The 26,426-nt window shown below is 44.0% G+C and overlaps 2 long non-coding RNA genes across 2 annotated transcripts in view; both read left to right on the forward strand.

Annotated features, from left to right (window-relative positions):
• The window catches only part of LOC102757841, a 189,949-nt gene that overhangs the window by 81,506 nt on the left and 82,017 nt on the right, over nucleotides 1-26,426 (forward strand). Inside the window, exons 5-6 of the long non-coding RNA XR_001514741.1 lie at nucleotides 19,596-19,663; nucleotides 24,918-24,996. This is a non-coding gene — a long non-coding RNA (uncharacterized LOC102757841). The remainder of the gene's footprint in view (nucleotides 1-19,595; nucleotides 19,664-24,917; nucleotides 24,997-26,426) is intronic.
• LOC107183919 lies at nucleotides 8,241-9,728 on the forward strand. Its single transcript, XR_001514751.1, has 2 exons — nucleotides 8,241-8,796; nucleotides 9,423-9,728. It is a non-coding gene; the product is annotated as an uncharacterized LOC107183919 (long non-coding RNA).

A 26,426-nucleotide genomic window follows, 5' to 3' on the forward strand; every position in this document is an offset into this window, starting at 1 on the left:
GAAACACGTGGTGTGCACTGGAGGCTGTGCCCTTTTGGTGCTCCACATACAAACAGTGTAAGTTCATAATAAGATTTCATGCCTTTTCTGTAATATAGAATGAGCGATGATGAAGCTTGGCTAGCTTGTAATCAGTAGTGAGTAATGGCCAATATCCTATTTGTGGATAATAAAGATCAAACTAATTAGGGGCACAGTTTTTTTGAAGATCAAAAATAAAGTTGCAAAATTTGGATTATAAAGGATCATCATCCTTTAAAGTATTCTGTCATCTTCTCTTGTCCCCGGTTTGTTCAAACCTTAGATGACTGCTTCTAGCCAAAGAAATCATCCCTTAGCGGCCTCTGCCTGGCTCTGCTGAAAGATATCACTGGGATGTTTCGGTTTCATTCGGTGTAATACTACTCTAATGCCTAAAATAGTCTGCACTTGGAGAATGGTGGTCTCTATTACTTGATTTAGTAGTAATAGTCATTTTCAGGACATGAAATATACAAAAGTTAAAAACTTATTCCACATATTTCCATAGTAAAACTATTTCATGAGGATGAATGAAAAGCTGATTTATAGTGTTTCTGCAAACACATAGGAAGTGGTGCTCACCTCAGATCTCTTCCTTCTCCCTTTTGTCAGCAGGTGGCGTCTGCTTCTCTTTTCTGCTTTCTTTGCCTTTTTATTCCTTGTGCCCCACCAGTGGCAAACATTTGTCACGAGAATGGATGCTGTTATTAAAAAAGTCTCACTGTGACAGGTTGTCTTTTCAAAAGAACAACCAGGAAAGGAGGAAACGGTTTCATCGCCAAGGTTTCTACAGCTGGCTCATTTTGTCTGCTACCATTTATCAGAGGAGCACTGTTTTCCTGTAGGAGTGGGTCTGATGTCTTATTGTCACACAAAGCTATTTTCCAAAGAAAAATAACTTGGTGTACAGGTAAATAGATTAAAATACATTTGTACTTAGTTTTGCGAAGAAAACTGGTATGACAGTGGTTTGGGCTGGTAGAGAGCACAAACCACTTAATGAATGCTTGTTCATGACCGTTATAAAACCAGCCTGGGGAACAGTATGCTTGAGTGAAATGTTCTGAGGAATACTACAAACCCCACACCCCTTTTCCTGTTCTTTCTTCATCACTAAATATTTATTGAATGCTTCCAGAATTAATATTAAAACATGAAAAAACAAGTATATGAATCTGTCAAGGATACAGTGTTATTGAATTTAAGTAGTTTGCTTTTCTGCTTTAGGAAGACTATTAGGGTGAGTCCAGTTTAATCTTTAACATTATTAACTCTTTTTCATCATTATTTTAATTCTACTCTCAACCTCTCCACTCACCCACCCACCTCCAAAAAAAAAGGTGATGTCATACTTCTCTGAACATCCTTAGCATTGATACAAACTCTTGTCTTGGACTTGTCACTACTTTGTAGTATAGTTGTTGAATTTAAAGCATTCTCTTTCCCAGTAGCTCCTCAGTACAGTCCTTGCATAGAATTGCTGTTCACTAAATGATTTATTGAATATTAACTCTATAAGTGCATTGGCTTTTAGAATCAGTTAGAGCTGGCTTTAAAATTTGAAATTCAATTCTGCTATTTATTAGCTTTGTAAGTTTGGCCAAGCCATAACCCCTCTAAATTTCAGTTTTCTAATCTGCAAATTACCATAGTGGTACTTGATAGAGATGTTGTAAAGATAAAAAGCAGTAGTGTAGGTAAAACACAGTGCCTGGGGCATAATAACTGCTTGGTACGTATCCATATGCCCTCCCAGGACACACACACATGTTGTGTGTGCAAGATGCTAGGCACTAAAGGAAAGACAAAACCACACAGTTCCTGTACTCATGGTGCCTAAAGAAGAAATACAACCATACAAGGTAGAATGGGACGGTGCTGGTGGGGCAATTGAGCTAGAGTGCCATGGAGTGCACTTCTTTCTCCCAGAGAAAGAATTAATTTGTGTGTTTTTTTGGGAAATTTTGATGCAAAAGGTGGCAGTTGTGCAGAAAGTAGAATAATAGGTAGGGCTTGAATGGGTGGAGATGGAGGCTAGAGAGACACATAAATATTTTTAAAGATTTGTTGGTCTTTTAAAAAAATGACCTTATTGTACAATAGAAGTTTCTGATCAAAGAGTGTGATTGGAGATGGGTAATCCTCTGATCTGCCACCAATTATTTTAGAAACTTGCCAAGTGCCTGTATGTTCTCAGGTGGCCTAGTCTTTGTGGTCCAAGTGTGGTAGTTGCCACCAGGGACGTTGGGAATGATAGAATGATTTGGCAACAACCTCACCAGCTCTCCATCTGCAGTGATGGTCTATAGCACTGGATTGGGTGTGTTTCCATGGATGTGGAGAAAGGGGAAAATCAACTTGGTAACCATCCCTACAGATATGTCAGCTAGAAGATTTTCAACCTAATGGTGAAACAATCAAACACAGAAACATCCTTTCAAATACAGATTTTGCTAAGTGCTTTGAAGTACATAGGGAATAAGAGAAAGCAAATAACGTTAGACCGTCCCCCCAAACTGTTGTATGCGTGTTGGGCATTTTACTATCCAAATTCGAGTGTGGACTTAATCTCCAGTCTGTACCCTGTAAAATTCACATTAGTGATCCCAATTGGAACTGAGACCTAGACTCAGACTGCTGGATTAATAAGTAATGGGATAAGGTGTATACTCCACTCAGGTTGGAAACCTTCACCGTGAGGAGAGCCACTGAGCCCACACGCAGGAATATACCAAAGTCCTTTGGAGAAGTGCTGAGGGTGGTTGGAGCACAGTCAAGTTGTCCATCCCTCTCCTTGCCTGAGCCACATTTAGCTCTGCTGCTCCTGGGAGGACCTGCGGAAGTTGGGTAGGGGCACAAGAGAGGACGCTACGCCGGTCTACACTAGAGCCGTGAAATTGATGATAAATTCTGTATAGAAACAGAATTAACAGAAATTGCATTCCAAGTTAGGAACTTTGGAATTGGTGGGTGTCTGGTGTATCTTACATGAATGAGGTTCCAGTGGCCACATTACTGATGCTGTGGGCAGGGAGGGGCTGGTCTTCTCTGGCTGTTCATCTTTCTTTCCTCCACCTTCATATGCCTCCCCATTTCTTGCCCTGTTTAAACAGGAAACTGGGAAGAAATTGTTTTCCTCTGGCTCCGCAGTCCTATTTTGGTTGTTAAGAGAGTCATAGACAGAGTTGAGTGGCATGACCTCTGAAGTTCTGTTGGTGGACCTGTCAGTCACTGATTTGTAATCTTGGGTCACTCAGTGTCTGAATACTTGAGCTTACTCATCAGTGAAATTAAGCTAATAATGCCTATTTTATTAGAGAACATATATTCCTAACATGTAATTCATAGATGGTCTTCCTTAAAGCTATATGTGTAGTTCTGTGTTTCTGGGTCCCTTACCTTTTTTGTTTTTTTATTATTCTTAAACCTCCTCCTCTCAAATTAAGCATCTCTGCCTTAGCCCTGACCGGTATGGCTCAGTTGATTGAGCCGTGCCCTGAGTGCTCCGGAAGGTCACCGGTTCAATTCCTTGTCAGGGCACCTGCTCAGGTTGAGGGTTTAGTCCAGGTCTGGGTATGAACGTTAGGAAGTTAGGTAACCAATCAATGTTTCTCTCACATTGATGTTTCTCTCTCTCTCTCTCTCTCCCTCTCTCTCTCTCTCTCTCCCTCTCCCTCCCTCTCCCTCTCCCTCTATCAAATAAAAAAAATATCTCTGCCTTAAAAGTTATTATGAGTTTGATAAAAGATAATAAATACAAAATATTCAATAATGTGAAAGACAGCATTGTTTCAGGTAGATTATAATCACTCCCTCCATTTAATTCACATGTCAACTCTTCTGGAGCTCCCAGAGGGACACATCTTCTGGTTTTGCAGGACCTCCTTCCCTCCCTCCATCCTCCCATCTCCTCCTTCTTTCCAGTTGCAGAAGATCTGGAATAGAAACCTGAGTATAATTTTCTGGGCTCAAATAGGATCAAACCTTTAGCTCAATTCTAAGTTCACTTTACCTGATTGTGGAATGTTTCTAACTTCTATGCTTTAAATGTTTTTAGCATTTAAAACTGACTTTAACGTCTTTGATTTCAATGATATTCTTGTTGCTTTTGCCTTAGTGGTATTTCATTCCCACTTCTGTATTTATAGAAAAAAGACTAAATTTTTTTTTTATCAGTAAGACCACTTATTCAATCATTTGACACTTTCTATCTGAATTTACTAAATGTTCTTTTAAATATGAGCTTATCTTTTGTAACTCTGTGACAGAAAGCAGAAAATAAATAAGTCTCTTGCATTCTAAACCAGCTATAGTTCTTAGTAGTTTTTTTTTTTTTTTTTTTTTTTTTTAGTTAACCTATTTCTATGTAACAAACCATCTGACAACTTATTGGATTAACACAACTCTTCTTTTATTTGCTCATGAGTCTGTGAGTTGGGTGGGGCTCACCTGGGTGGCTCTCCTGCTGTTCTCTCTGCTTATCTAGAGTGGTTGCAGCAAGATGGTGGCTGGGGCTGGGATATCCAAGATCGCTTCACTCATACGCCCATCACCTTGATGGGGTGTCAGCTGACAGTTTTGATCTCTCTTTCTACCTGGCTTGCTTGGTCCTCCATATATGGCAGCCGAATATCAACAGGTGTTCGGAAAGTCCAATATGCAAGTGCTTATCAGGCTTCTGCTAGCCCCATGCCTGCGAACATCCCATGGGTTCAGCCCAGAACTGGTGTGGGAGGGCATGACACAGGTTGTGACTACCAGAAGGCACGTTCACCGGGACCACTAAAATAATATGCCACACTGGCATATAGGAATACACAAATATTTTCATTGAATGAGTGATTTAATATTTAATGCAGAACAGTTCACAATGCTTCACTGATGTAACTACTTTTTAAGGTTAATTTGCATTCAAATGATCCCCTTACTGTTTTTGTAATCTTCATTTACTTATTTACATATTTATTTATTTTGATAATTCACTTCATCTCCCCAATCTGTACACACTCAAACATGATTGAAAATTAGTTTTAAACTTGGAAGAACAGAAATTTCCTGTAATTCAGGCTTTCTTAACTTTTGTTTTGATAAGGTATACTGATTATTTTTGCAAGTATCTATATAAGTATTACCTAAATTGTGAACCATAAGAATTCTTCCCTTCCCTTGTAGCCTCCCTGAGTGTATGACACTGGAGAAAATAAGATTCATCCTTGCCCTAAGGAAGATCAGGCTCAGAAATATAAATTAAACCACGGATGAATTGAAAGAAACTTGAGACCATTTAAGAGGATGTGATTTTGTTTTGCAAATTGTAGTCATCTACAACTCCCCATTAATAAATTTAAGAATTAGCATACTATTAATGAATTGCTACAGAAGGAGAAAGGACGGTAAGAGGTAAAAAGGAATTTTAAAATTTTTCCTTTTTTTTCAGTTTAGATTTTATAAAGTCCTAGGAGTTGCTATCATTTGAGGACAATTAGAAACAAAAATGAAAACAAAGCGTCATCAAGAAAAACATTCGATGTGGCACATGCATGTGGAAGCCAGGCTTTTACAGATTGGTGACTATCAGGTCATTTTCAAGGCATGTAATAGCCTTTCTCTTGACATATTTAAGGAACATTTTAATTTATGACAAAGATCTGATAGATGATTACAGGTACAGAACCAAAAATTGCACTTAGGTGTAGCCTTCTGATTATACTTAGTGCGGTACCTCTCAGATTTGAACGTGCAGGCAGATCCTGGGGATCTTACTAGAGTGGTTGCAGCAAGGTTCTGAGTCAGTGGCTCTGGGATGGTGCTTAGGGCTCTTCATTTGTGACAAGCTCCTGGTGCGGTGATGCTGGTCTCCAACCAGCTCTAGGAAACTGAACCCTTCCATGGTCTCCATCCTCACTAAGCCTCTGCGGTAAACCTGCTTAATTCCCGCACAGCTTGGTACGTGGATTTTCACTTCTGTCATTGACCGTCAGCAGGACAAATAGAAATCCTTCTGGCATCTTTTCACATATGTTCAAGCCATGTATTTCACAACTAGGAAATACATTAATTTACACCGTTTCCTTTGGTATATGGCATAAAGTCATTTGTGTAAATCTGGCCTCTGCTAGTGGTTCTGTGAGAGGGGACAAGGGTCTCAAGGTCTGGCCCATTCTTATAAACGCTATTCTTGATAAATACTAACCTGTAGCACAGTAGCACAATATTTTGGAGGCCAGCTGCAAACAGGCCGAGATCGACGGGAGCCCAGCCTGGTGAGTGAGCCAGCTGCGAAGAAGAAATCGGCATGTAATGAGCCAGAGCGTGTGCACCAGCAATGGCTGAGCCTCCCTGCGGGGAGAAAGAGCTTAGAGAGGAGTCCTCCTCTCCTTCACTTGCTGCAAGTGAATGAGACTACTTCGCGGCAACCATGTCTCATTTTTCAGTAGAACATCTTGAATTCACTAACAGTATAACTTGAAAACCAAAGAGTTACTTGGTTTACGTCAAATTCATTAATCCATCAGAGATGTCTTATCAAACCCCTCATATCTGGCTGTCGACCAGGACTTCTGCTTATATCAGATCCTCCTTCAAAGCCCAGGTACACGGAGGGCCAGACGCTCTGTTCTTCCAGCTGTTCGCCACGTTGGGAGCTGCGTGTCTCTACCAACGTAACTGCCTGGCTGCCCGCGCCACCCCCAGGACCTGATCGGAACCAGGGAAACTTTCTTAATTTACTCTGGTGCATTCATTTCTCCAGGCCTCTGTTTCTCATTCTGGGTTTAAACATACCTCTAGAAACCCGACCTGCATTGCTTTTTATGCAGGTTTTTCACAGTATATTCTTTCTTCCAGTCTCCCTTTGCAGAGGGAAGCATAGTAAGTGCAGCCCCGTAGATCCAGGCCATTCTGGCAGCCCTACCAAAAAAAATTGTTTTTCAGTGAGACAGTATATTTGATTGGAAAATTAGGTGCTAATCTCCACCTAAGAAGACAGAGCCTGTGGAGCCCCGTGGAGCGGGGTCCGGCCCAGAGCCTACAGTGAGTGAGTGGCACCATCTGCATGTGAACTCAGATTAGCTGGCTCTTTGTAACCAAACCCTGGAAATGTGGTTGCTGAGCTCTCACATGGCCAACGACGGTTCCACCTTGAGGATGTTTCTTCCGTGCGTTTCCCTTACCTGGAAAAATCAGCGTGGAGTTGTTGCATTCCACCTCCCAGGTCACAAATCTGTGCTTCTGCGCAACTGCTGTTCTACTTCCGGTCTTTTTAAGCAAGAACACACCATTTTTTTTTTTTATTGAAAAGAGTGCAGAGCTGCAGCCATCCCTCTGGAAGTGTAGCTGAGTGTGGGGAGATACCCAGTGACTGCTGGTCGAAAGGAATGGTTCTCAAACCCTCCGGTTTGCTGAAGGAGCTTGCAGATTACTCTCCAAAGACCCCCAATGCCGACTCCCTTTGAAAAATCATGTAGAACTTAAAAGGGGTGCAATACAGGAGAAAAACAACCTTTGTCCAAATTTTAAATAAAGCAAGAGATTCTGGAAGCCAAGTGCTCTCTGGAGAGAAATCTTCAGTAGGTTGTTTCTGAACTATCAGAGAAGTACATGGGATAGGTCCAGCGAGAGTTCACTAGAGGACAAACAGTGCAAAACTAATGTTTCCTTTTGTGAAGAGTTCACACATGAAGGGTATGTTGTCGGCAGGTTTTGTCTTGATTTTATCAAAGCATTTGACCAAGAATTCTCTGAAGATGGTGATGTTGATTAGATCAGTGGTTTCCTTTACTTTGTTTAGTTGTTGTTTTTTTAATCCTAAAACCAGATTCTAAACCTCCATTCCATGTCTATCGGAAAGGAATTACTGAGAAAGGGGCCCAGGAATCCGTGTTACTAAAGCTCGCCTGGGGCCAGTGCAGCTGGTCCATACACTGGTATTTGTAAGCCAGGGACTGGTTTTCAGACTTTTGGGGGACAGGAAACCCTTTCATCAAGTGAAATCTTGGATGAAATCTACCATATAAAACAGATACAGTAACATTTTACTTGTATAAAATGTTTGAAGTTTACATTTATAATGCTTACTGAAGAATAAGAACAATGAGACAGTTACAAAGACATTAAAATCTTAAATCAGGTGTTGATAGTAACTCTAATAGCTATATTCATATTACCAACTCCTGTGTTTAATAAAATTGTATACTTTGCCATAAAGACATAATATTTTAAAGCCCAATGTAGGTAATTACTTGGAAATGGTAACAAGAGTTTTAGTTTTAGTTTTGTTTTTAAGGAAGTTGCCTTAGAATCCCAGGATATTTCTCCGTGCAGCCAGTCTAAGGGAGGGAATATTTGTTTCAAAACGGTAACCCTGTAACTAACTAACCTTATGGAAACAATTGCTCACATTCCTTATCATAAATCTAGACTCATACAGGAAATATCTAATTCTTAGAATAAATATTTACCCTCTCTCAAGTAGGATATTATCACAAAGGACTTTCTACTGTGATGAAAGCAAGGCCATCCAGATGCCCCCGAGCCTCGCCTGGCGCTCAGTGGGAGCCCTCTCAGGAGTGGCCTTGTGTCCGTGTGCTTGCTTGACCGACCTCATGAGAGCAGACCGTGCACACCAGTATTTTTCACAGGCTGAGGCGGGGCTACCGCTTCCCTTCGGTATCGCACGTTTAAGAAGCCCAAGAGGTGCAGAATGAGTCCACCGTGGGGACTGCCTAGATCTCCCAGACTGAGTCGTTGGCACCGGGTACACAGTGTCTGCAACAGGTGGGAAGTTTGCACATATGCCATTTCAGTGTCATTTATAAAATAATTACAGTTTATAAAAATACCTTAAAATACACTTAAACATTAGAAACAGATGGTGGTGGTATCCTTGGAGCACTTCCATACGAGTCTTTTTAAAAACAGTATAATATTGACGGGATGCCTGATTTGTGTTAGGAAAAATGTTTGGTTTCCTGGGGGATACAGATACATTTGGGGACAACTCGGTAGTGTAGATGAGGAAAAAACGATAACTCAGAAAGTGAGTTCATGTGCACAAAGAAAGGACAGACTACCTTTGAGTACAGATGGAGGAGTGACCTCTTCTGGACAGAAAATCAGGGAGGACTTCCTGGAAGAAGAGACTTACATGGAACGGTCCTGCAGACATAGAGGACTTGGATATGAGACTCTTAGGGAGAAGAAGTGATGTTCTAGGCCACTTTACCTTTTGAGAGTGTATAGTTTTAGGGAAAAAATAATGTAGCTAACACTATCCTCTTAAGCAGATTACCTTCTTCATTAATAAATGAGCTTTATATGCATTTTAAAAAGTACTTCATTAATAATCTCTAAAAGGGACCATTCTCAAATATTTAAACATACCTGAGGTTTTTTTCTTCCAGAGTTACTCCCAGCAGACAGCGATTTAACTTGCTCAGATTTAGGCCTTTCCAGCGATATTTTGCCTAACTTGGGTGCCCCTTTAATACCTACGTGCATCATAAATTTACCCTACGCCTGGGCTCTGTAAGAATGATAGCCACTCATCCCTCATGTGTCCACCCACGCGGGCATACTGAGCACCTGGTCGTGAGCCAGGTCCTGGAGAGTTCGAGGCACCCAGCAGGGAACAAGTCAGAACTGGACAGGTGAATCGAGTACCTGGAAACCCCCTACAGGTCTTATCATTAAACTGTATTTTAAAAAGATAACAGTGTAACTTTCCCTGCAAACTGATAACAGCATTCAGTGTGCACCTCCCAGAGCTCGTGCGTTTCAACAGGGATCAAAGCTTTTCCTAGAATTGCCTCTCTAATCAGGCCATGTGTGAGGGGAATTGTGGTTTGAGCCTTGGGAATTTTCCAGCTTATATGGCCTTTTAAGCAGCAGGGTTGGTACTGTCCTATCTGTACTTTGTGGTGGGGACTGGCTCTGATAATACTCTCCCCAGGAAAGTGGCTTAAAGAAAACTCTACTGTACGGGGAAAATCAATTAGATATCCTGTAACAGAAAAGAGCTCTTGTTGCAGTTTTGCTTTTCTGAGCCCAGAGAGGGGGTGCGGCATAGAGCAGATACAGGCTGCTGGGTGCTGTGGGTCAGTGGGCAAGTCACTTAACCTCTCTGCACATCGGTAAATAGAAATGATTTCATGTAATAATAGTACCCACCTTGAAGGATTACTGAGGGTCAAACAAGTTAATATGTCATATAGAGTATTTAGAATTGTGCCTGCCATAGAGTAAGTATTCGATTACAAGTAGCTATTAGTGTTTTTCCAGTTTGTCAGTTTTTCTGAGAATATGTAGTAGATAAAAAGTAAGAGTGGGTAAGAAGCTAGATTTTTTTTTAAAAAAAGGATGCCTAATTCCTCTCCCCCCCCCCCACTCTTCGCCCTCCTGCCCCACCGACCCCAGAGTTATTTATTTTGTAAGGCTAGAACACCATATTTGAATGTCTGACCTTGAACATTTCTGATTAAGTAGTTCTGGGCAACGCTTTAATAGTTGGAAAATAAATCAGGCCTCCCACACATACCTGCTCAGCCAAGAATTTGCCCCAGGATCTGTGGGTGGGCGGGAGTGGAGGCAAGCACACGCCCAGGCCCATGTGCACTCTCCGTTCTTGCAGGAAGGAGGCTGTGCTGGCCAGTGTCTCCCCGTTGTCTCTCTCCTTTCTCCTTCTAGAGAAACAAATATTTTCACTTTTAAAAAATGCTTATTCTCTCTCCTTTCCCTGACCCCAGGGGCACACTCCCCCTCTTCCCACTTGTTCCTTTGTTTTCTAAAGTTTGGCCCTTTATTTGTCCCTTGGCATTGCACTGGGCAGGCTTTTCCCAAGCCCAGGATGGCAGCACACGGCATGCGATGATGAGCCACAGGCTGCCTGCATGGATCACAAGTTTCAGAGTCTGTGGTAAGGCCTCTGGAAATGTCCTGGGGTTGCTGTGGCTCTTGTGGTGGGGACTCGAGGAGACCCCTGCCCCTGGGCCCCCGCCTTTGCACGGGGTGTGCTACAGGTGTGCGTCCTGAGGAGGTGCGTGAGGGTGGCTCAGTACACCCTGCAGAGAGGCCTAGTGTCCTGTACATGCCAGCCACGTCCGGACACGTGGTCTGTGTGGCCTTCGGTTCCTGGTTCCTGGCTTGTTTCATGTTTTTCTTCTCAGCCTATTGAACATTTAATCCCACTGCCCTGGTTAAGTCCTCTCCTGAGAGCAGGTGTGCTCTGAGTGTGAGAACAGGCGTGTGTCGGGTCCGACCTGTGGGAAGCGGCCTGGGGTGGGTGGAGAGAGGGCTTTGCAGCCCAGGGACACGTCCTCGGCCAGAGCTAAGCTGAAAGGTCACTTGACTCCCTTCAGTTTCCACCGGCCCCTCGGGGTGCTCTGCAGGCGAGCTCTCGTGGACACGCCTTTCCCTCTGCTTCCTTCTCCGATTAGGGAAGGACTGGGGACGCCAGGCTGGTGGGTGTTGGGTGCGTTCTTTGTAGGAAGTGGCTGGCTTTCGGGTGGGAGGCTGGTATTTGGGGGCCTTTGCTCTGGAGTTAGAATCTGGATGGGTCTTCCCCAAGAAGCCGATGGGAACTTTGGAGGCAGCAGAACTCACTCTCAAATACATGGAAGAACTGGCAAGATTAAAAGGAAAGAAGGTTTTGTTTTGAAAATTATACAAACAGCCTCTGATCTAGGGTAACCACCAGACATCCTGTTCTCAGCATGTTTGCTGCGTGTCCTGTGCAGCTCCCTGCGGCTGTGCTCAGGGCCTCGTGATGTGAAATACAGACCTCCCTTAACTCCCAGGCTCTACCCGTCTCATCATGGAGGAGAGCCACTGTGCCCCCCCCCCCCGGAATAGGGGAGGGGGGGGCAGTTTTATATGCAAAAGGCCCCACCACCCTCTGCCTGGAGGCTGTGGCTTCTTGGTCAGGCCTCCCCCACAGCCGCCTGGGTGGGCAGTGGCACCTGCAGGGCCCAGAAAGCACCTTGTCGCCACTAGGGCTGCAGTTCGGAGAGAAAGTGGGGCCGCAGGAAGCAGGCTGTGGGAGGTGTCTGTAGGGTGGGAATGTGTTCACAGTCATATGTGAGGGGCGGACGCTCAAACTTATTTGGGGAAATTACTTTTACTATTAAACAACATGTGCATATATGTGCATTTATATACATCAAACGAAATATTTTGGGACTATTTCAAAGCAGTTAACTGATAACAGATTGTTACATACGTAAAATGATACCTAAAACACATATAAGATGATAAACCCTAATGAAGGCCACAGTAATTCTTACCTTTTTACATAGAGTACATTCATTCAAACTAACTTCTTCCCAGGATTGGAATTCCTTCTACCGTACACACAGGCGATAATCCAGGCATCATCTCTTTCTTCACTTCCCTCTCCCCTCTGCCTGCACTTACAAGCACCCCCTGACTCTGCCCTCACACAGGCCTCGCAGTCAGAGCATGTGCAGCAGAGGAAGGCGGCCCAGGCAGAGGGGTGTGAAGTGACCCGGAAGAGGAGCAGGCTCTAACCTGCCCCGAAGGAGGGAGACAGGGGTCACAGAGGACCCTCCCAGGCCCAGTGCTCAGGAGCGGAGCGCCATGGGACCATCCTCGGGGAATGGCACGCAGCTAGTGTGGGTGCGAGGTCCAGAGGCTGGCGAGGGGCAGGGTAGGAGGAGGCAATCTCAGCAGGGATGGTGCTCACTGCTTGGTTAAAAAAACACTTCTGTGGCTAAGAAGTATATTTTGTTAGAAAGTATTTCCTTACATTATGGCAAATCCTTCTCCTTTTCTACTTGACCTCTGGGTTCAAGTCACAAGAGCAGCACAGAACTGCCTGTCTGCTCCCTGCCACGTGCTTTCACAGGTAGCTGGGCTGTCACTTCTTGACGCCTTGCCCCAGGCGGTGGATGCCTTTATCCTTCTCAATAGATTTAACTCTAACCCAGTGATGATTCCGTGGTCCTTGCAGAGTCTGCCAACAGGGGGCTGTGGTCTCCTAGATTGAGCTCATACATCTCCGCTTCAAAGCAGTTATTGCCACTGCACCCTCATCTCTTCTTTCTGCTGGGTCCTCCCTCTGGTTTTACAGGATCCCCAAGGGAAGCAGTCCGGGAATTAGTCCAGCCGCCTCCCCACCATACCATCTCCTTCCGGTCATCTTGGGGTCCTGGAGAAAGGAGAAGTAGGCCTTTCTCACACATGCCCTGGGATCCTTGTCCTAGAGAAATAGTGGTTTTTTTGTTTGTTTTTTGTTTTGTTTTGTTTTCAACAGTCTCACCACTTTGCTTCTTACACTTTGGAAGCAAACTAAGAAAGAAGTACATACCTGTTATAAAAATGAATTGGGATGAACTAAAATCTCTCAGAAGTTAAGGGTCGATAGGGGAATTTTATAACTCAAGTTCCATTTTCATGTGAATTATCTGTAGTTAGAAAATGTCGGTTATATATTCTGCAGGAGCGATTCGGTCCTATGTGTAATGTGAGAGCCCTCTGCCTGAGAGTGGAGGGATTGGGCCCTGGAGAGGAAATCCCAGGGGCTGCTTGTTACAGAAGCCGGCACCGCGAGTAACCCCTGATAAAATATCCGTACTTTCCCGGCCAAGCCAGGGTGGCCTGTGGATTAGCCTCTTTACAAAAAAAAAAAAAAAAAGGTTGCGATGGAAAATGTTCAGTAATTTTGGAATTACTCACCTCATGTAGAAGCCGGGAGCTTACCTGTTAGCAGTGGTCCTTTGCAGGGACTTCTGCCTACGTGGGAGTGGATCAGCGAAGGAAAGGGAGGATAAAAGGAGGAGAACATTATGCGGTTGTTCAAGTAGAAGTTTCCGACCTGATCAGCTAGCTAAGGACACCCAGAGAAGCCTCTCTGCTGATTGCTGGGGTTTAATTATGTGACGATGGAGGGCGAAGTCTTGTTTTCCGTAAAAAGAGTGTCTTGGATGCAGTTGTTTCGGTCTCTGTCAGTGGGCCTTGCACGGGAATCCAAGGGAGAGGGGAAGGAGAGAGAATAAGTGTTTACCACTCAGCCTGCGGTCCGTGGACAGCACGCCAGCGTCGCTGACGAGCCTCCTAGAAACGCAGTCTCAGGCCCAGACCAGAACCCCTAGACCAGAACCTGCATTTACACAGGACCCACGGGCAGTTCCTGTGCACATTGACGGTTCAAAAGCACTGCCCTAGCAGGTGACGACAGTGCCTGATTCACACGGTGATCTGCCTGCCTGGACGCAGTGAGAAACGCTGAACAAGAAAGGCATATCGGCCTTGAGTGCGGCATGTCAGGAACCAGCGTAGCTTTGTTTCCAGCCGGAGCCCAGGCCCTCCGATGGTGTTTGCTTCAGCAGCAGAGTTCTGTTCGCGGAGGACGGGTGTTTACCGCACAGAGGAGTGAGTTCCTCCGTGGCTTGATGTCTCAGGAGGAGCTGCCTCCCTGCCCCGGAGCTTTCCAGCGGTTGCCGTGATGGCAGTTACGGGCAGTGGTCTCCCCTAGTAAAACGTTTGTTTCCTTTCCACTTTTATCTGTGCTTACTTTGCTATACTTTTAAAAAATACGTGTTTTTATTGATGTTTTAGAAAGAGAGGAAGGGAGAGAGAGAAACATGGATCAGCTGCTATATACCCCCTGCTGGGGATCAAGCCCACAACCTGGGCGTGTGCCCTGACTTGGATGGAACTGGTGACCTCTTGCTTCATAGGTTGACGCTCAGCCACTGAACCACACCAGCCGGGCTATTTTATTTCTAAATTACAGTTGACGTTCAGTATTATTTCATTGGCATTTCAGGTGTACAGCATAGCGGTTAGACAATCACATACTTCCTCCCCCCGATATTTCCAGTACCCACCAGGCACCTCACAGAGTTACTACAATATTGTTGTCTGTATTCCCTATGCTGCACTTTACAGCCCTGGGCTGTTTTCATGGCTCGGTATTTGTACCCCTAAATCCCTTTACCTTTTTCTGTCCTCTCAACCCCCTCCTGTCTGATAAGCATCAACTTGTTCTCTGTATAAATTTATTTCTGTGTTTGTTTGTTTTGTTGTTTAGATTCCACATATAAATGAAATCATATAGCATTTGTCTTTCTCTGTCTGACTTCCTTCTCTTAGCATAATACCTCTAGGTCCATCCACCCCCCCCTCCCCCCATTAACCATAGAGCAGAGAATAAAAAGGGAACTTTAATTTCCTTTTTAGACTTCTATCAGGTCCCTTCTTCACTTGACATCGTGTTACCCTCATGGGTTTTTCAAGGAAAGGGTCTGTGCAGAAAAGTGTTGCTTGCTCCATGATGTGCCAGGAAGGAACCTTCTGGGCTCAGCCCGACGGGCACTGCTGACAGAGGCGAGGACTAGACCGGACTGGCCGGGGCCTGTTGGGATAGGAACACCTCTGGGTTTATCCTGTTGTACAGCAGTAGACCGTCAAGTGGGAAACCTTTTGTTAAATAAGCCGTTAGCTATCACAGTCACACGTATAGGATGATGTTTCTCCTTACCTAGGGGAGCCTTTTATTTTCAGAGTAAACAAAAAGTGCTGATATAATGTATCATAACAAATACTTAACCATTAGCACAAGTTCTCACGTGTTCAGTTCTTTGATAATGTGATGCAAAGATTTTTGGTTCTGTTTGACCTTTTCCGCTATCTGTGATGATCAGCTATTACTCTGTAGTAGATAAAAATCCACTAGGCTTTCTTCTTTAAAAGTAACACCTAAAAAACAACAACAACACCTTTTAGTGGTAAAAGGATTGAGACTACAAGGGCATTTCCTTCAAGTTCCATGAAGACTCCATTAGCTTTTTAGAGGCTCTGCTACATTCTGGTTGGAGCCACTGCAATCTCATGCCTGGATTGTTCAGTCGCCCAATACCTGGTCTTGCTGTTGCTCCCTTGCCTTCTGTTTAGTCTTGTCTCAACATAGCAGCCAGATCGTACTTGCCTCTGCCCAGATCATCTCAGTTGTGTTCGATGGCTCTCGGAATAAAAGCCGAAGGCCCATAGTGCCTAGAATCCCATGGCATGCCCCAGTTGGACAGGCCACACTTCTGCCTCAGGGCCTTGGCACTTCCTGATGTCAGCCTGGAACCATCTGAAGATGTCTACACGACTCGCCCCCAGACTTCCTTCAGGTCTGTGCTCACCTGCCAGGTAGGCCGGGAGGCTTTCCTTGACCGCCCTGTTTAAAATTTAATGCCCTCCTCCACACACACACCCCTGACATATCTTACATTTTACTTAATAAATGTTCATTGTCTGTCTTCTCTGAGGATGTTACCTCTTGAGAAGAAGAGGTTTTGTCTTGTTGGGTGTGCGCCCCCGCCCTTAGAACAATGCCTGGCTTAGTCATGGTACATACTGTTTGTTGAATGAATGAGTGTAGCTGGCCCTCTTCAACCCCTTGACTAGGTACGAATTTAGAGCCGAAAGCACTGTGGGGCTTCTTCCTATCAGTTTCATCCTCACCCTCATTGCACGAAAGGACTGAAATGTCAGGAAAACATCTTTAAAATATTAACCGCAGCTGTGAGCCATTTAAACCATTCTACATGGTAAGTTAGGGAATGCCAATTGTTGATTTGTAAGGCAAATGGGAGGACACAGTTGGTACACAGCAGGTCTCCTTTGTGCCAGGCTTGCAGAGTCGGGCCTGGGGACAGGAGGAGGTGCCTCCTTCAATGATCTTCACACTTGCCCGCTGTCAGCCCCTTGGTTGTGGCAGCATCCCACAGCAACTTGGTCCCCATGCCCCCTCCTCCAAGGACTACTGCTTTGGGCGCGCCTGACTGCATGTGTATTTGTTTGCCAGTGTTGTCTCACCAAGGACTTCCTTTGGCTGCAACTTATGTTTTCCTTTTTGTTTATAGTGTTTCTTAGTAACCCCCTGCCACAAGTCTCTCTGCAGAGTTGCTCTCCAAATGTATCTTGAACTTTGTGCTCTATTTCTCGTTTAGCATAGCAAGATTTACGTGGGCCATGGAAGTCTAGAAAACAAAGGTTACAGAAGTGAATGTGGCTGGTGCGCATCTAGTTTCTGGCACCCCAGACGTGGGAGTGTCCATTGCGGAGGATGGAGCCCACCCATGGGAGCCATGTGGTCTGCCTGGCGGAATTATCCCCATCGTGGCGATAGATGCAACAGATTCTAATAGCCCAGAGCCATCACTCATTCAATACACTGTCTCTTGAATCTCCACTCTTCTGCAGCATGCTAACAGAATAGCAGTGTCCACCCTCATGGAACCTCTGATGGTCTAGTGCAGTGGTCAGCAAACTGCGGCTCGCGAGCCACATGCGACTCTTTGGCCTCCTTGAGTGTGGCTCTTCCTAAGCCTTAGGAATACCCTAATTAAGTTAATAACAATGTACCTACCTATATAGTTTAAGTTTAAAAAATTTGGCTCTCAAAAGAAATTTCAGTCGTCGTATTGTTGATATTTGGCTCTGTTGACTAATGAGTTTGCCAACCACTGGTCTAGTGAGAGAGAAAAATGTAAATTAAATAACCATAGAAATGTGGGATTATAAACTGGGGCAGGTGCTATGAAGGAGAAGGTGAAGGTGCTGTAGGAGCTTTGTCCTAGTCTTGAGGTCATGTGGCCTTTGAGCTGGGACCTGCAAGGTTACTAGGCATATGTGTGCTTTGGAGGGAAGGGGCAGAGTGTGTGCGTTCACTTCCGGGCAGAGGAAACGGAGGTGTGCACCATCTCTGGGGCATTGAGGGATCATGTGCATTCTGGGGAGTAGAAGGAGACCAGAGTGGCTGAAGTGTGAGATGACGGGGAGAGTGGTGCATGGAGGGGCCGGGCCGGGCCGGAGAGGTGAGCAGGGCCAGAGCGAGGCCTGACGTCCACTGTGGGTGTTTATCACAAGACCAACACAGAGCATTACAGGGGTTTCATAGGGCAGAGGCGTGGTCTGTTTTCTATTTTTAAATGATTGATCTGGACGCGTTGTGGGAGGTAGGGAGAGCGGAAGCTGGGAAACCACTAGAGATGTTTTGTGTTCGTCCAGAAGGATGGTGGCAGCTGGTCTGGAGAGAGTGTCGGAGGACGTTGGCATCCAGCTTGTGATCGCTCTGGTGGGCTCACTGAACAACCTTCTCTAATTTGGCTTGATCTTGGACCTGCCAGTGAGGTGCCTACACCTGGGATTTTAGTATTTGTTGACTAGAGAAATGTGAATACATCAGTCAAGCTGGGTGGAGCTAATGTCCAGGCTGTCTGACAATTACGTTTCCTTGTAAATGAGTACATAGGCATTGTGGCTTTCTGTGTGGGTCGGTCTGTTGTGAGCCCTGTTGGCATGAGGCAGTATTGATAAACATGATCATTTCTGGAAACAGTGACTTTTGGATCTGATCACTTTTGGAACAAGCAGAGTTGAGGCACAGAATGTAGGCATCATGAATTCTCCGATGTCACCTGGTGGAGACTTTCTGAAAAACTGTCTTTCCTAGGCAACATTTTCCCTTTAATGATGCTTTTCCATGATCATTTACAAAAAGTTTAAGTGACTTTATAATAGCTACATCCACCAAATGTTTCAGTCTTTAGAACAGCAATTACTTCACCCAGTGGGGAAAGGTGCTGCCCACCTAAAGAAGATCTTCAGGGGGCGTGTAGTTTGAAAAGGCAAATTAAATGCAGAAGGATTCAGAGTCAAGGAGAACCTTATTATAAACTAGAGGCCTGATGGATGAAATTCATGCAAGAGTAGGCCTTCCTTCCCCTGGCTGCCGGCACCGGCTTCCCTCTGGCACACCCAGGACCTGGGCTTCCTTCCAGCCGCCGGCTTCGCCTGGAAGGTCATTCGGTCTAATTAGCATGTTACACTTCTATTATTATAGACTAGAGGCCCGGTGCATAAAATTCATGCACTGGGGCAAGGGGGTGGGGGGTGAGTCCTTCAGCCCGTCCTGTGCCATCTTGCAGTCTGGGATTCCTTAGGGAATGTCCTCCTGCCCGCTTAGACCCGCTCCCTGCAGGAAATGGGTCTAAGCTGGCAGTCAGACATCCCTCTCACAGTCCAGGAATCCGTGCTCCTTACCGCCCGCCTGCTTGCTGCTCCTTAGCGCCCCCACCACTGCAGCTCCCACCACCGCAGCTCCCACCACCGCTGCTGCACTCGCCAGCTGTGAGCCTGGCTTCTAGCTCAGCAGTGCTCCCCTTGTGGGAGTGCAGTGACCACCAGGCGGCAGCTCCTGCATTTAGCATCTGCCCCCTAGTGGTCAGTGCGCATCACAGTGGCCGGTTGTTCTGGTCGTTCTGCTGTAATGGTTGCTTAGGCTTTTATTATATAGCTTGGTTCTCTGTGCATCTAACTTTTTATTATGTGTGTTGATTTCTTTAGAGACTATGAGGTATTTGTCAAATATCCTGTTATCTCTGCATATAATGATACTGTCTTAATGTTTGTTTAGGAACCGAGTCAAGGTAGGCAGCTGGACTAATTGGCTGAAGTTTAATGAAGCCCTTTTGGTACTCTCAAGTTCAGAAGATATCAAACAGTGATATGAAATGCATAATGCATTTGTGAATACTCACCAACAGTGTTTTCCTCATCTTTTGCAGGAGAAAAATGGAAGAAACATACTTTTAATGGAATGGAATAAACCGAACAGGTAACGGAAGTTAGCAGGGTATGTATATGCACTAGACAAATTTTTGTGAGTTACTATTTGTGAAGTCCTCAGAGAGTACCTGGCACAGAGTAAATACTGTATAAATGTTTGCTGTTACTAAGTTCTTAAATGTACCTGAGCCCCAAAGAAACCAGTCATATAACCAAAAACTATCCAACAAAAACGAACCCTTTGCACCTAAAGAAGTTGTGAGCATCGTTGGTACGTTCTGGCCTGCTCTCTGTGTGACCCGTTACAGGGCCTGAGAAACGGGATTTCTTAATCCTGGAGCACTGTGAGCACATGAACTCCCACTTGTCTTGCTTCTGAGCACTCATTCAGAATGACCTTGTAAGTGTTGGATCCATTGCAATTTTGAAACAAAACACGTTTCTTTAACATTCTTGAAGTGATAGTTCTTTATCATCGGGGGCAATGGCTCAGTTTGCAGACAGTTGCTGCAGTGGCTTCTGGAGAGCAAGAGAGGACGACAGTCAGGACAACCTCACCGTCTCTGGTGGTAGCAGTGATAACTTGGAATAGGAAGGTTCAAACTCTCGACCCTGCCTGGCATGACTTCATGTCATAAAACTGTTGGTGGTGCTGAGACCTACTAGCACGTTCACTGGACAGTTACAAGGGCCGTATCATGTGCCAGGTTCTGGGCTTGGTGTTGAGATTGTAGAGTTGAACCTGTCACCTCTCTCCTCACTGTCCCCATCTGTCTGCATCTGCACCAGCAGCAGTCCCTGCCTTTTTTACCTCACTTTGGGGAGACGTGGGTCTGCAGGCCGGAGTGATGCTTGCCGTCCCACCTTCCCTCTCTTTGACTCTTCCGTCTCCCGGGCTCTTTCTCATCACGTGAGCACGCTGTGCTCCGGTTGGGAGAATACGCCGGGTGGGGGATGGGGCCCAGGGTCCGATTTCATAGAGTTGGGCATTTCCCTACTTGGCATTCAGATTGTATCTCCCTTCCTCCAACTCCTGTTTCACAGTATACCGAGTTCATTTTAAACACTCTGTCGTCTTCTGTTTTGCCATGTTTTTCTTCTGGGATTTTGGAAGTCACCTTTCTTTCTGGTGGCATTACAGATGACATTATTAACTTGAGAGAGGTGGGCACTGGTGGTGCCCGCAAGATGTCAGTGGCCTTCAAACCTGTTTGTTGGCACCCACGGGAAGAATCGTGTTGCATCGGGACCCAGTACACATGTTGGTATATGTGGATGTATGGTTTCCCCTAATAATACCTCTACTATATGCGAGTTGGGATAGAATTTTCTAGTCTATAGTGTTCTATCACTTTTTCTTTTTTGTCTTGTATCTCTCTTCTTTTTAAAAATATTTTATTTTTATTTTTCAATCACAGTTGATATACAACATTATATTAGTTTCAGGTGTACAGCATAGTGATTAGATATTTATATAACTTATGAAGTGATCACCCTGAAAAGTCTAGTACCTATCTGACACCATCCATAGTTGTTATAATATTATGGACTGTATTCCTTATGCTGTACTTCATACCACCATGACTATCCTCTCTTCTTTTTAATGCAACTCAAAATAGGTTTCAGAACCTACTAGACAGTTGTACTTTGACAATCTTGCAATATTTTCATGCTATGGTATGGAGAGGAATATGCCTTCCTCTCCATATTCAGTAGTAATGTGTGCGAGTCTCTTTTATACCTAAAATCCCCTCAGACTTGCCTTAACTTAATTCTTATGCTCAGGCTTTCCCCTTTTCTAACTAAGCTGCTGTTTCTATTTTATCACATATCAGTCACTCCTCAACACTTTTTCTGTTTGACATTTGACATTTCTCTCCTGACTATTGGCCAGGAATCATTTTATTTACCATTTTGAATGAAATAGATTTCTCTGTACTATTATATCTTGCATATTAAATAATATTTTTAAAAAGTAGCACACTTATTTTTCACTAATTCCTTTACTTGTTTGGATTCTGCATATTCAGTTTCTCAGAAACATAACTAATCTTATAGTCCAATCTCCCAACTCATGCCCTTACTGGTCCAGGGGTCACCGAGTCTCAGTAACGGGAGGGTATCTTCCATACCGTGTGTTTTGGTTGGTGTCATGAGCTTCAGAGAGACATCTGCTGGCCCAAATGTAGTGTTGCATTATTTTTCTATCTTGAAGTCAATCATATTGTCCATTTTAAGACCTTAAACTTTCATAGGGTGCAGGCAAGGTTGTATATTGGAATACACTGAAGTCACTCACCTCATCTCCTCAAGCTTTTTTAGGATTTCCAGCTCAACGTTCAGTGGACTGAAATGTAGTCATACTGTATCACCCTGTAAGCAGCTGATGTCTAATGGGGGAAAGGGTTTCATAGTGAAACTGGATTTCTTATTTTTGTGTGTTCTTTCTTTGGTTAATCCTCACCCAAGGATATTTTTTCCATTGATTTTTAGAGGGAGGTGGGAGTGGGGGAGAGAGAGGCATCAGTTGGTTGCCTGACAAAGACCAGGTAGGGATGGAACCTTTAACCCAGGTGGGTGTGCAGGATGACACTGTAACCATTGAGCCATGCCAGTCAGGGCCCTTGGTGTGTTCTTAATGGGGCTACAAAATGATCATTTAGTAAGGCATCCAACAAACCAGGATCCACTGAATACTTCTGAAATTGATAATAATTCATTCTTCCAAGCTACTAGTAAGTTAAGAACTTACGTTTTAAATGGCATAGGCTTGCAGCCTGGTTTGTTAAATTTGGTTCTAGTTACAAGTCTAGTGCTAAAGAAAATAAGAATCTAAACTTTATTGCTTATTTATTTTGAAGCCCTAATTAACATATCATAGTGACTTTTATACAATGTTTATTTAGCAAAATCTTCATTGATTTCAGAGGCAAGTTTGTTTATCAAGGAAACATAATTAATATACATTTAAGATTACTCAGTGCAAACAACAAAACTTAAGTTATAATGTGCAAAATGGTTCTATTTATTTATTTAGGTTAATCCTCATCCAAGGATATTTTCCCATTGATTTTTAGAGGGGGGAAGAGGGGAGAGAGAGAAGCATGGATGTGAGAGAGACACATTGACTGGTTGTCTCCCGCACATGTCCCTACCAGGGCCGGGGACCAAGCCTGCAATTGAGGTACGTGCCCTTGACCAGAATAGAACCCGAACCTTTCAGTCCATGGCTGACGCTCTATCCACTGAACCAAACTGGCGAGGGCTAAATGTTGCTTTTAAACAAAACTAAACTAATACCCACCTGTCCTTGAAGAGTACAGTAAATGAGACAACATATCACAGCTTTCTGCCCTGTTTACTCCTAGGCCACGGTGCATGCCTGAAAGCCAGTAGAAAAACATTAGAATGTGTGTGACAGCCCCTCTAAGCACGGCTTTGGGAGTATACGGGAGAGGGAGCTAAATCCCAGCCCCTGCCGTGGCCCACTCCTTCCGCATTTGTCTCTTCCTCCCTTCACTGCAAAAGATGAACGAAGTGTCATAGGACAAGACTGTACCGAATCAGAGGAGGGCAGAGCCGAAAAGGGTATTGTTAATGGTGCAAGGGGACAGATGTGGGTAGAAACCTAAACAGTATTTGGCAACATAAAACACTGTTTTTGAGTTTAATAACCCCAAATAAGAAGAACAACTTGTTCAGAGTATTTCATACATGTCCAGTTTTTCTGGCCATTTTCCGAGAGGGGAAACTGAAGTGAAAATAGAAACTGTTATTCCTTTCATCAAGGCACTTGGATTGATAATGAAAGGTGTGAGAAGTCACAGCAGGTAGCCAGGCACTTCTTTTAAAAGTGTGAGTAAAAGGGTATGACAGTAAATAAGGTTTGAAACAGTGGGTTGTGGGTTGCTAGTTCTGAGCTTCAGTGCGGAACAGTCCTGAAGCCTCAGTGTTTATGTTGTCCTGAAATACGGTAAACAAAGTGCTCGGCTCATTGAAGCACTCAGTCCATGGCAGCTGCTGCTGTCGGCGTGAACAGAAAACACTCCAGGTCACTCGCAGTGCATCGTTTTAGTTGTGTTTCTTACAGTTAGGGGTGGATTTGTTTGGATCTGTCTCCATTTTTGTAATAATTTGGGTGTCAGAAAAAACAATGACGTGAACAGCATTTATTGTGTCCTGAGTGCTGAGCGTTGGGTGCAGAGCGCGAGGAAAGATAGGAGAAAGCTGAGCTCAGTTCGTGTGCAAAGAACACGGTGTCTAACTCCCGGTGGGAATCAGTGATTGCCGTGTCTCGCAGAACCACGCGCTAGTTGGTTCTGAATTATGTTGTCACAATGTTTAAAGCTTAAATAAAAATCTTTTGGTTTTAACTTGTTGATTACCCATGATTGCCACACAAGGAAAATACTGCTTATTCAAAGAGCAGGTTGTGATAGAATATAAAAATAACTAAGATTTCCCTAGGTTTGGATCATTACTTTAATAATCTTGATGTTTAAGATTTTTAAGTAAATATTTTCAGTTTACAGTCTATTGGTCAGTCCTCAGGGACAGAATAGTGTAATTTTTTTAAAAAAACAACAACACATTGAAAGTAGCATTCCCTTTTAAAATCTGTGTACCCCAACATGACTGTCTGAATATATTTCCTGAATATGCAGCATTTCCAGTTGTACACAATATATCTTGCGATTGCAGTAGGCAACAGACCGTTTAGGCAGATAGATCCCAAAGGGTCTCAGTGTTCTGGGTATGTCTACATCAGTAATGGGAAGAAAATGAATCTGGCACTTCCGACTGAAGGGGCAAAGAACTGTATTTGTGCCACCGGTTTTCAGTTTGCCCCTCGGTGGGAAGGAACAGCAGCATGGGCGACTGAAGGGCTCCTTCATGGTGACTGACCTCTTGTGGATTCTTGGCTTTGGGTTGTGTTCAGGACTGCACAGCTGCCTGCAGTGAATGGATTGGGAAGTGGCCTGATACATATTTGTGAAAGGGGAATATTTCTGTAACTTAAACTCTGTTGCCAATATTGCCAAAAGTTAGAATTAATGCCTAGGGAGTTTACTACGTTTGCCCATTCTTAAAAAAAATGAATGTCCAGGGCTAAGCAGACAGTTAATGCTTGAATCTGTCTTGACAAGCTCTCCCGTCTCCCCCACTCTCCACCCCCCCTTTATGGTGAAATTAAGTGTGGGGTTCAGATCAAAGATATTTGAAGGGGAAAATAAGTCACAGAATAATTTAAATTTCAGCATTTGAATTTGGAATTGAAAGGAAGGTTGGCGGAGATTTACCTTAACCTTTTCAATTTACAGATAAGGAGACTGGGTTTCTGAAAGCGGATGGAACTTGCAGAAGGTCAGAGCCTTCAAGAGGCACAACCGATAGCAACAGGTAAAGAGTAACTTATTCAACTGGAAGTTTTCATGACTTTCTCAGCGCCATTGAAGTATAATTGACAGATAACATTGCAAAATATTTAAAGTGTACAGCATGACAATTTGATGTACATATGCATTATGAAAGGGTTCCCTTCACTTTTCATTATTTGCAGAAATGAATATTAAGCTTCAGGCTTTTAGTCTTTTTTATTATTATTTTGTTTATTTTTAACACACTACTTGGAAAGTGTGTGTCGTAGCAAAATGTAGTGGAAGTTGGGCCTACTCATACCCGGGCATTGTTTTTTCCACCCACTATCTGGGGGGCAGCCTGCCAGGTGCACTAGCACAATGTAGTGGAAGTCGGGCCTACTCACACCCGGGCATTGTTTTTTCCACCCCACTATCTGGGGGGCAGCCTGCCAGGTGCACAGACAGGAAAACAACCTGCCTCGATGACAATGAAGGTTTTATGGGATATTTTTTAAACCTGAACCACTTCCTTTTCTAACAGTAGTTGCTCCCTGAGAAGTTCCATGTCTTTCTCAGCTGTGGGTACCCCCTGTTCAACCCAGCGAAGAGCACCCCTAGTTCCTGTATTTGAGAGGCCTCTGACAGATTGCCTCCATAAATAAAATTCTCCTGTTGAGAAGGTTATTATATGCATGTTCGTTTTTTTGTTGGTAGAGAAGCAGTTTTAGCGTTGGCCATTAACTTACAATGTTAGTGCCCTGGGCCTGCTGAGGCTACAGTTTCACATTTGACTCCCCCACCCCTGCCCCATAAGTCACATAGCGCCCAATTTTAAAAAATCTCCTTCCCACAACCAGCTACAACTCTCATATGAACGTCTGTCTTGAAAATGAATGCTCTTGGTTGCAAATGTAGTTAATGAAACAGGGCAAATGGGGCAGGAAAACGAGCATCATCACCAAAAAAGTCCCAGCATGTACCAGTAATACCACTAGCAGAGAGTGTCATATTTGTAAAGTGCAGACATTACTGTTCTTTCATCCAAAAGCCGTATGTTTCTTAGAAGCTGACCAACTAGGTTGGGGCATATGTGAATCACCTTTTTTTTTTTTAACTGCCAAAAGTGTACCCCCTGACCTATGGGAAAAGTATTGGTGCAGACAAAATGAATACCTGGTAGAAATAGAAATAAGTAGTTTCATCTGACCTGGAAAAGAAGTAGCCTAAATATACCTAGCAAAAAAAAACAACAACCCAAACCTAAAAGTTATGATAGTGATAAATGGTAGAATTGTTTTCTGGCTTCTGGTGTGACATTGACACTGGCATGTACACAGTGATTATTCAGTTAGAAATGTTTTTTTTTTTTAATACATTTTATTGATTTTTTACAGAGAGGAAGGGAGAGAGATAGAGAGTTAGAAACATCGATGAGAGAGAGACATCGATCAGCTGCCTCCTGCACACCTC

Source organism: Myotis davidii, unplaced genomic scaffold (genome assembly GCF_000327345.1).
Source record: "Myotis davidii unplaced genomic scaffold, ASM32734v1 scaffold1290, whole genome shotgun sequence".
Lineage (NCBI taxonomy): Eukaryota > Metazoa > Chordata > Mammalia > Chiroptera > Vespertilionidae > Myotis > Myotis davidii.